Source organism: Haemaphysalis longicornis, unplaced genomic scaffold (assembly GCF_048455015.1).
Source record: "Haemaphysalis longicornis isolate Haplotype H1 unplaced genomic scaffold, Haemaphysalis longicornis Haplotype H1 scaffold_2, whole genome shotgun sequence".
In the NCBI taxonomy this organism is placed as follows: Eukaryota; Metazoa; Arthropoda; class Arachnida; order Ixodida; family Ixodidae; genus Haemaphysalis; species Haemaphysalis longicornis.
The window spans coordinates 45,146,420-45,157,111 of record NW_027526295.1 but is presented as its reverse complement, the minus strand read 5'-3'; the positions used below and the strand labels follow the sequence as shown (position 1 = coordinate 45,157,111).

Sequence of the window (10,692 nt, the reverse complement as noted above, 5' to 3'; positions counted from 1 at the left end):
GCCGTCTTCTTCGTTTCAGCTAGCCAAATCTGCTTACTTAGGTCCGAGCTGCCAAGTTCACTCTCCCACTGCTTGTATCTAGAATTGGGAATTGGTGCAGGGACTGGGTTTAAATGGCATGCGCCAACCATATGGAAGAGCGTGGCTGGGCTGCCACAGTGCCTGCACAGGAGAGATGGGGTGAATGTGGGGTGAATGATGGGTAGCCGTGTGGGATGGGTAAATGTGTTTGTTTGAAGTTGTCGGAGGGCGACTTCTTCTTTTGTTAATGCTTCTGCCGGTGGCGGGAAGGTGGGTCGTATGAGCACGTAGTGTTGGATGATGTCGTATGTAATGAATGCGTATCTTGACCACTAATCGTCTTCTTGCGGTGCCCACCTAGCAAGATCTCGGGCGTGCGCGTGAGCCGCTCTAATGCCGCAACGGGATGAGTGGGCAGGCGTCCAACTGATTTTGATTGTTCTTTCTGGGGCGGTATTCTCGAGTTTTGTCCCTTTTGCAGCCCTTTAAAAAGTGTCCCTTTTGGCGAGCCCTGATTGGCTAAACGCTAACAACCAGAAAGTGACGTAACGCAAGGGGAACAAACCTACTGCCAACGCCCACTGCTTAACCGGAAGTACGTCACGATGAAAGGGAATAAAAAGGCGCGTTTTCAAAAGGGACAGTCACGAGAATACCGCCCCTGGAGGGTTTTGGGCTAGGATGCGTAGGGCTTGCGTGGAAATCCTTCCGGTTCCGTACTTTTGATACGCTGCTTGCGAGTCTGTGATATTAATATTTGCTCGGGCGGGGCTACGGCTAATGCGAGCACCGCTTCTTCCGCTTCGAGGATGGCAGCCTGGCGAAGGGTGACACAGACCAGTTGGCGCGGCGACAACCGCTGTTTTGTTATTTGCACGTGCGTACACAACTGCATCTCTGAATACTGTTGTTTTTCAGTGACATCGAGGCACGCGCTCTCGCGCGCTTTCGGGCTTTCTTGGTTTTCTTTCCTGCAACCACGAACTTGTGGCTTCTGCAACAGCTCTGCTGTTAAACAGCAGCCTTTTAGAGCTTGCGTTGCAAGCCTCAAGGAACCGGAACTTCGCGCTCCGCTCTACGAGGGCAGAAGCGAAATTGAATTTTCCTGGTGCAGGACGTGACGCACTATTAGATGTTAGGGTTGCGCCCATTTGCAATAAAATGCGTGTAAATGCGAACACGACAGCTTTACTTTTGCAAGCGCATTGCAAGCAATGCGGTGGTGCAAAAAGTGCCGGCATCCATGGGAACCAGCCTAAATATGAGACCAACTCTTGCACGGCAATCCTGAAGTAGCGGATGGCCCAGACGGATGAATAGCACAAAGCTCTGTTACATCACAATATCACAACATGTGAGCTTATAGTCGAGGTATTATTGGGTTACGAGGAATGCAGGAAACTCAAAATGTGTCAAAGTAACGTTGCAGTGTTGTTGCGGGGTGTGTAGTATTAGTGAAAAAATGGCTTTTCGGTGGCAGGTTGGTCGACCACATGGCTTCTCCAATGCGACAAATTATTTGCTTTGCTCATAGCGGTATCATAATTTAGATAAATATAAACTTCTGGTAAATAAGTTCGCCCAATAGCCCCTCATTTATCAGAAACCGCTGTTATGACCCCACGTGTAGGCCTAAGTGGGTATCTTGGGGTTATCAGCTGCCGCTAACGGTTTTTTTAACCCAGTCTGGGCATGCTCGCATTACTCAACAATCCATTAAAACTGCAACAGGAATTCCAGTTGTAAGGAGTCTTGTGGGTACGACAGTGGCCTAACTAAGGGGGGCAGGAGGGTACAAGTGCCCCGGGCGCCACTTGTGAGGGGGCGCTGAGCCATCTGCCCAACTCTTGGCCGAGGGGGAATAATGGCAGCGGGGCTGTCTTTCCATAGCAGGGCGGCGCAGCTGCAGAAGTCACTGTTGCAGAGAGTTCTTGTTTGGGGTTATTGGTACGGCACTGTAACACAAGGATAGCCCTGCGGAAGACGAGGACGAAGAGAGGGGACACACGCGAGGTGCCGGCGCCCCCCGCATCCCCCGGGAAAGCGCCCCGGGAGTTTCCTCCTCTCTTCGTCCTCGCCTTCCGGAAGGCTATCCTTGTGTTATAATGCCACTGTTCAAGCAGTTAAACTGCTCTTCTTGTCGGGAAGTGCCGCACACATGTATTATTACTTAGGTACGCCCGGGTGACGGAGTTCGCGAGGCAACACGGGATGATATCCAGTGTGCTTGCGTGCGTGCTGCATGCATGTGTTTTCATGTGTTCTCGTTTGTATTCCAGCAGCGGCGAGAGGGGGGGGGTGCTTAAAATTTACGCCGTTAGATTTCTATTAGCCCTTTGCAGGATTTCTTACAAGCCGAGGTGAACAACGTTCAGGGAATCCTAGAGATCCTGGTATTTAAAAGTAGCGGTGCCTATTGTTGTCGAGTAGGAGTGTGAGACGGAGCGCCAGGGTCCAAGCGGTAAGGCCAGTCAGTAGGCCCCTTGAAGACATGCTTGAAGTTTTACAAGTGACGGCAAATAACGACAGAGAAACGAACGAAACGAGAAGTGATCGCACACTAGCTGTTGCACCAGCGGATGTTAAGATACCATGCTTTTATTTTGCTCGGCTTTTGGAACAGAATACTGCTTCTAATAGATCCTGTTTAAAGGCTGCAAGACTCAACAATGAACTTTTACGAGGCTGCTTTTGACATGAACGCTTTTAGAGAACAGTTTCGTGACAAAAGGGAAACGCTGGTGAGTGAGTCACTCGATGAAGGGCTTGGTGTCTCTGAGTCGTGGGTTGTCAATGTTCAAAGGTGTTCGAGACGAAAAAAAAACAACAGATGGCTGGTGAAATGTGGAAAGGAGTTGGGTGTACGGCTAAACAGAGAATACATAGAGTCATGAAGTCCGCATTCGACAGTCTTCACTCTGAAATGGACGAGAGGTTTTGTGGCCTGCAGGATACCGATGCCAAGTTCGGCTTTCTCCTGTACATAAACAAGCTGTGCTACGGTCACGACGACAACAAACTAAGAAAAAATTGTTACACCTTTGACGAGTTTTATCCTTCTGACGGTAGCGCGCAGGATCTCCATGAAGAGACTTCATTCAGATTGCCGACTGCTGTTTTCACGGCGTGTTGACCGGAGATTATAACAACCTGAGGAACTCCTGAAATTTATCGTACAGTATGGAGATGACAACGTATTTCCCAACTTTGGCCCTGCGATTCAGATAAAGTTAGCCATAGCCGTTTCCATATCACTGGTTGTGAAAAGTCCTTCAGCAAGCTAAAACTAATACTTTTCTAATTGCGGGCCCCAAGGGCCCACGACAGACTTTATTATGTTGCTCTGTTGAGTGTGGAAAGAGAAGAAACTGTAAAAACAAACTTTGATGACATTACGGAACTGTTTTCTTTATAGAAAGCAAGAAAAGTGCTGCTGTAGTTGTTACGGAGTGCCGCAGTGTATAGTATTTTTCATATTTGTGTTATTAATAACCGACTGATCTAATTAAAGCGTTTAAAACTCAAAGATTGCGTTCCTCGACAACTTGTTCATGATGAACATCTGCACTAGCGTCACAAGAGGCAATGATATGCTACCAGGTGAGACCAGTGATTGCAGGAACGAGTTTTTGAATGCATTAACATTGATAACAAAATGTGGGCATACTATACAGATTGGAAGCATGATTAAATATCCTGACCAATCCTTTTAATGGTAAGCCAGGGAAAAACGATAACAACTGTGTACATGCGTACTTGGTGATTTTCCTCTATGTGTTTGTACGTAATTTATGAGCGTCGCCTCATTCGTGTCATGCGAGGCCACAACAGCTAACCAGCAAGCTCCATTTCTTCTTTCTCTTTTTTTTTTCTACGCAGTCTCTAGAGTTACCTCCGAGGGATACCGAAATTGAAAACACAAGTTTTTTCCTACGGAACTTTTAGCCCGTGTCTACAGTTACGTTCGACGGAACCCGAAATTGCCAATTAAAGTCACATTCGACGTAACTCCAACCGCATTATTTGAGTTACGTCCGGCCTAGCCAGGTATTTCACAGTAAAAAATTAGAGTGCGAAGTACAAATTAAATCGAGCACATCGGCCGTACAGAAAACTACATAGGCGACCCGGAACAAAGGAGCACAGGACGCCGCGCCTGCTAGTTGGCGCCCGATAAACAGGGAGGGGCGGTAGTGTCGCACCATTACCTCCCCGACACCTTCCTCTCAAACAGGAACAAAAGCTCGTTCCTCGTTCCTTCCAAAGTTTGAAACGAGTTCCCGTTGCACGTTCATTGCGAAAGGAACGCGTTCCTGTAATATTTTCAACATTAACACGTGTCGCTACATTAATGTTATATTTGATTTTTCTTTAATAAAATATAGTGCCGGATAATCCACAGGCAAAATAAAGTGAGCAGGTCAAACTTTACATCGACGTACGTATATTATACGAATATGAACACCACCGGAAGCAGATTATCTAGCAATAAAAAAAATCCTCCGTCGCATGCCCCCGAGCGAGGGACACGAGTAAATGCAGAGCATTGGGGTACGAGCAGACGCTACTTCTTCCTGACGAAGGCCTGGATCCGCTGCTCGACGTTGACGCTTGGCCGCGGCTTCTCGTTCACGAAGGTCGGCGTCGGCGGCACGCTTACGACGCTTGCGTTCGGCGTCGGCAGCGCGCCGCCTCGCCGCCTTGTCTTCTGCCGACGTCGACGAAGACGATGGTACGATGTCTTCTACTGGTTCTGCGACGCTGATGTTGGATTGCGTCGCGGTACTGTTTGAAGGTCTGGCTTCCATCGCTTATCAACTGCGACCGCCGACGAACGCAAGAGAAGAGAACGCAGGGGTTGAGTGGAGCCCGCGCCAACCCGCTTTGTAGGGGGTGGTTGTATTGCGGGAACGTTTAGTGTTTGGGGGGTTGGTGCTATCACGTGTACACCACGCAGCTATCACGCCGCGAGCACGCCGCTGAGTCGCTAACGCACGCCGCTGACGACGTAGTTTGAATGAGTCAAGGATATAAGGCGCGTTCGTAGCCTTTCATTCTGTGTGGTTTTGTGGCGCTGTGGGTAGAGCGCCATGTACCTTGCGTTCCGCCAGCAGGCTCGTGGGACCGAAACCAGGCGCCGGTAACTGTTATTTCTTTTTCTTTTTATAGTGTAGGGGGAGGCTGGCTGCTGCGGACGTCGACGCACGGGTGACATCGTGAGTTATACAAATGCTCTGCATTTAAAGAATCAAAAGCAACGCTCCCACTCGAATTTTTCGAGAGAGCACACGACATACTCCAGGCATGTCTAACTGCACCTTCCTATGCGCCATGCCGGCATGGGGGAAGCAAACTACAGGAGGGACCGTCACGGGACAAGCTTGAAGACTAACCATGCTCCCTGTTGTGTTGCCTAGTCATAAAAAAATATTACAGAGAGCTCACGAAAAAAACGCACTTTAGTCAAGTGCCAGGCAAAAGGTAGAAGCTTTTTCCGCCTCAAGTAGTTGCCAGCCCTAATTGTATATTACGCGCCGCGCACGTGCGTGCCACGTCATGCCGTGTGCGGCGCACGCTGCGTGGCTTCTTCACCTTATTTAAGTTCCAATTTCATGTTTCCCTCGCATGCAAGGGAGTGCAAGTTATGTACTCTCCGAACTCAATTAGATTTACAATGCGATAAGCAATTACGACGTCATTTCGGAAGGCATTCATTTAGGAAATAACGTTCGGTGTGTGGGGATCAAAACACAAAATGTATCGATACAGTTTACTTGTTCATAGAATTTCTTTTGTTCATACAACAAACCGGAACATATTTCCAGACGTGCTTCATAGACACAGAAACATAGTAAGCTCACCTGAACCTTCTGATATGAAGCTATTTCCACAGTGATCGCCACCCGGGCCATTTGCATTCACTGAGCGTGCGACCCCACACCTTACTAGACACATTTCCCTCCAAACGAGGGACACCATCGCAACAAAATCCTCGGCTTTCGACACAGTACGAACCATCGAGTCGTCCGGGGACACCGTAGAGCAGCAGGAGGCGATGGAAAGCAGATGAGCGCGTTCACTGCCATCGCCGATGACCAAAGAAGTTGATCGTTCGGGCTGTCACATTCGAACTGAACAGAACCAACCACATTCCTCCGTACGCTGAGAACGTATGGAGGCGACGCGCGAGCGGCCCCCAGCGACGGCACGAGAGTTGCGCGCCACCAGAGTAACGGCCCGCCACCCTGTTCTTATTGGTCTAAAGTTTTCGCCATTTTTAGATGCGAAGGCATCTCATTCACTCGCCTTGTCCCTGAATTCGGCGTCGTCGTCGGCGTCCACCCCTTCCCCATTCGTCTCGCCTCGCCAGCTGCGCTCTCCGCAGCTCACCCCCTCTCCTCTCCGATAGCGAACACTCTCTCGCGAGGGGCATGGGATTGGATTCCATTGGATTGCCTTGGATTGGCTTGGCTTGGCTTGGATTAGATTTGGATTTGGATTGGATTGGATTAAAGTCGATTGTGTTGGATTGTGTTGCGCAAAGCCGCGGCAGACGCACTGACGCCGGCGCGTCCCCTCACCGTTATGCGCGCTATAAAACGGGTTGCCTGCGCCGCTCCGCTCCATCGTTCCAGCGCCGTTCCTCCGCTATCCAACGCTGCAACGTGAACCCCCTATGCGTCGCATCTCCACAGGGGTTCCGGCGATGGGAGGTGGTAGTTTTTTATTTTTACTAACATTTCTTTGCGTCCCTTATCGCGGCCCCGGTGCTTCCCCTCCGAGCGTGTATTTGTTATTCGTATTCGTGATTTGCTCCCACAACGCCAAAGGAGGATCGGACTGTGTCGCAGTCTCTCGGTGTATTGTATAAATTAAAGCTCCCCCCGTACGAATACAAGGTCGTCATGCGCTCGTAAGTGAACTAACGCACACGTGCGCGCGGACATGCACACACTAAACCCGAAGATGGTGAATCGAGCGCAACGGCGCGGCGGCCCACCTTTTTTGCGTGTGTGATGTGTCGGGATTTCGCCAGGCGGGAAAGATGTCCACGAAGAATAAATCCGTTCGTAGCCATCCACAGAGGCGAGCCGCATAGCCACGGCAAAGCTTCTGCAAGTAAAGCAGCACATTTGATTTATTTTTATGTTTTCTCGGCTTCAAGACTCGGAACATAACAGGAATGTGTCACGGGCAAAGGTTCATGAATAGGGGGAGGGGGAAAGTCCACCTCGCCATGGCTGAGCATCTTAGCCCCAGGGGAGTGTGCTCACCCCATTCCTCTTCAACCTCGTCCTGGCTCCACTCCCGGACTGCATCCCGGGTGGGCTTGACTTTCCAGTGGCGATGGCAGTTTATGCCGACGACATCGCCATCTGGGCACACGGACCAGCGAGACTACTCTCCAAGGTGAAGGCGTGCCTTCAGGGAGTGCTGTGGGCAGTCGCCGCCTTCCTGAAAAGCCGTGGCCTGCAGCTGTCCGAGTCGAAAACGCAGGCCTTGGTCTTCCACCCGAGGGGCAGCAGGGCACGCAAGTCGACACCACCGCTCACCTTCAATGGCCAGTCCCTTCCGTGGCGCGCCACGGCCAAGTATCTGGGGCTCCTGGTCGACTACCAGTTGTCCTGGATACCTGCTGTGAAGGCGCTCCGGCAATGCACAATAAGGGTCCACCAGGGCGAACGGAGGTTGTTCGCGCGTGGTCAGGGCTGCACACACACCGTGGCCCTGCGGATGTTCCACGCCATGGCGTCGTCTGCTGTCCTCTATGCTCTGCTTCTGGTGCAACTCAAGCCACGCCGGTGGGAGGAGCTGGAGGTGGATCAGCGCCGGGCTATCCGCCTTTGCCTGGGCCTTCCGAGCACATCCCCGGTGGCGGCGACGTACACGGAGGCAAGTTCCTGGCTTATCCAGATGCGGGCCCTGCAAGTGGGGCTCCAGCACATCCACCGCCTGCAGGGCACGCCGACGGCGCCGCACTCCTCCAGCGCTTACGCAGCTGGCCCAACTCTCACATGGGCATGCTGCTTAGTACCACGACCATAAAGTTGGTAGTGCTTAGTACCTACGAGAGCCATATCGAGCTTCCGCATCGGCCCCGCCTGGAGCCACCACCACCAGGCACGGGGCAGGTTCTACACATCGCCACCACATTGCCGGGGGTCTGTGGAAAGAGGTCCACTCCACCCCAGGCCACCTACCAAGAGGTGGCCGCCCTGCTACAGGACGACGCTGCCGGACTTCTCCAGGTGTACACGGATGGCTCCAAGCAACAGTCGACGGGCAGAGCCGGAGCTGCCTGTACGGCCCTGGAACTTGGCACCAGCCGGGTGTGCAGCCTCCCCTTCCCGGAATCATCCACCTACGCAGAGCTGACTGGACACCACTTGGCCACGGATCTTCTTCTAGGGTAGGGGGCTCATGACCGTGGAGCCATCATCCTGACTGACTCTCGGTCTGCCCTCCTCCGTCTAAGAGCTGCCGACCAGGCAGCCAACTGCAGCGGCAAGGTGGAGCGGTCGCTGGCGGCCAAGCTCATGCAGTGGAGTCCCAGGGGTGTCAACTGCGACTTCACTGGCTACCATCGCACGTGGGCATCACGGGCAACGAGGTTGCAGACGCCCCGGCCAAGAGCGCTGCTCGCCAGGCAGGGGTACCAGCCTCTCGGGATGTGGTGTCATTCGACGCTGCAAGGACTATCCTGGCCCGAGTGGTGGATGGTCAACATCCAGATGCTCAAGTGTACAGTGGTCACGCCCCATGGCTCCTGCCTGGGCGCATCAGCAGAGACGCGCGGTCGCTCCTGCTTCGCCTGCGGTTTAATTGCTGCAACGTGGGAGCCCGCCTACACCACCAGGGCCGCCGGGCGTCCCCTACCTGCACCGACCGCCCGGAGCCCAAGACGCTCGAGCACTTACTGAGCTCTTGCTGCCAGCACGACACCGCGAGAGAGGAACTCCGGACCGCATTCCAGCGACTGGGGTACCAAGCCACAAGCTGAAAGACTTCCTGTTCCCCACAGGATCGGACGGTTTACGACGGGAGGTATTCCAGCACCTCCTCAACTTCCTAGTTGTGACAGGACTAGTTCAGCGCTTGTAGCCGTCGCGCCTGAGACGAAACGAACGCTACATAGACTGTGCCCCACTCTCTTCCTTCCTTCATCTTCCTCTCTTCCTATCCTTTGAAACCCCCCTTCCCTTCCCTGGACTGGGTTGTATGAGGGTGAACTCCCCGACTGAGTTCAACAATATCCCCTATCTTTTCTCTTCCCTTCTTTCTTAATATATCACCACCACCATCAGCGTCTTAGCGGCTAAGCAGCATATACATCTTTAGCTCGTAGAATTTTTCCTCGCCGTAAGATAATTTGCCAAATTGGTTGCGGCACTTCTATAGCTGCCGTGTGCATTTGCAATCTGGACTAATTTGTTTTTGCTCGAATTTACCCCTTTTTTTCAGGTACAGCATTATTCTTCTCGCCTTGGTGAACCACAGGTACATGCTCCGGTTCATCAACGTTCGTTCGCCAGGGAAGTGTCACGACTCGTACGTGTCCATGGCTCCAAGCTCGAAGAAGCCATCCAGGGTGCCCTCTTTCTTTCGCCTCTGACTATAATGAGCGGAACAGTGGTGCCCCCATTGATTCAGCGTGATCAGGCATTCTCTCTGACCCCTAATTTAATGAAGCCCTTCAGCCATAGAGGGCACTTGGACGACGGCCAGAGGGTCTTCAACTATCGCCTTTCAAAGGCAAGGCGCGTTGTGGAAAACGCGTTCGGAAGAATGAAGGCACGATTCCGTTTTGTGATGAAGGGCGTGGAGTGCCAAGTGCATAACGCCTGCTTAGCTATCCACGCATGCTGCATCATTAACAACATCTGCGGGCATTTCGGCGACGTGGTGTTGCAGCAGTGGTGCAGCGAAAGGGAAGCAACTACCGCGGTGTACGACCAGCCGCAACACACCACGGACGCTGCTAAAGGTACAGGGCTTGCGGTTCTCGATGCGCTTGTATAATTCTGTCGGCAATAGATAGTTGGTACCGTTTGACAACATTGGGGGGTCTAAGTGCGAGCCAGTGCGAGAAACACGGGAAGACACGACGGCACACAGACAGAGCACTGACTAACAAATGAAATTTATTATCGCTACACAGAAACAGTAGAAAAATACAGACAGCACGTGACTTGTGACTACCAAAAACTGAATAGATAAAGAAACCATGAAATATATAAAACAGGAAATATACAACCCAGTAATAGGCATTGCAGATCTCACGTCTCGTCGTATCGGCATACCGACCCTTCATTGTCAGTTTTGACGCATACGTCATCACGAACTTATAGGCGCGTCCTTCTTCTGCAGGTAAGCCTGCAGCGCCTCGAGACGTTTCTCCTGGAGCTTAATTTGCCATTCCTGTTGCTCGTACTCCCTCTGACGCGCTTCCAGGAGACTCAATCTGAGACACCTTTGTTCGTTCAAAAAGGAATCCCTGAACTCTTCAGGCTTGCCGCTGCCCTCTTCCTCTTCGCGGCCGCACGGCGGCGCGGAATGCCGCCCCCAACGCCGCTCCCCGCAGCGGTATACTCCTCCTCCTCCGGCGGCGGCGGTGGTTGCGCTGGAGTGTCATGCTCACTTTGTTCGTTTCCGAAGACGGGGCTGCACACG

At 52.2% G+C, this 10,692-nt stretch overlaps 1 pseudogene; it reads left to right on the top strand.

The window, feature by feature from the left end:
- Window positions 1–2,690: 2,690 nt before the first annotated feature.
- LOC144167087 (uncharacterized) lies at window positions 2,691–3,460 on the top strand (annotated as a pseudogene).
- The last annotated feature ends 7,232 nt before the right edge of the window (window positions 3,461–10,692 follow it).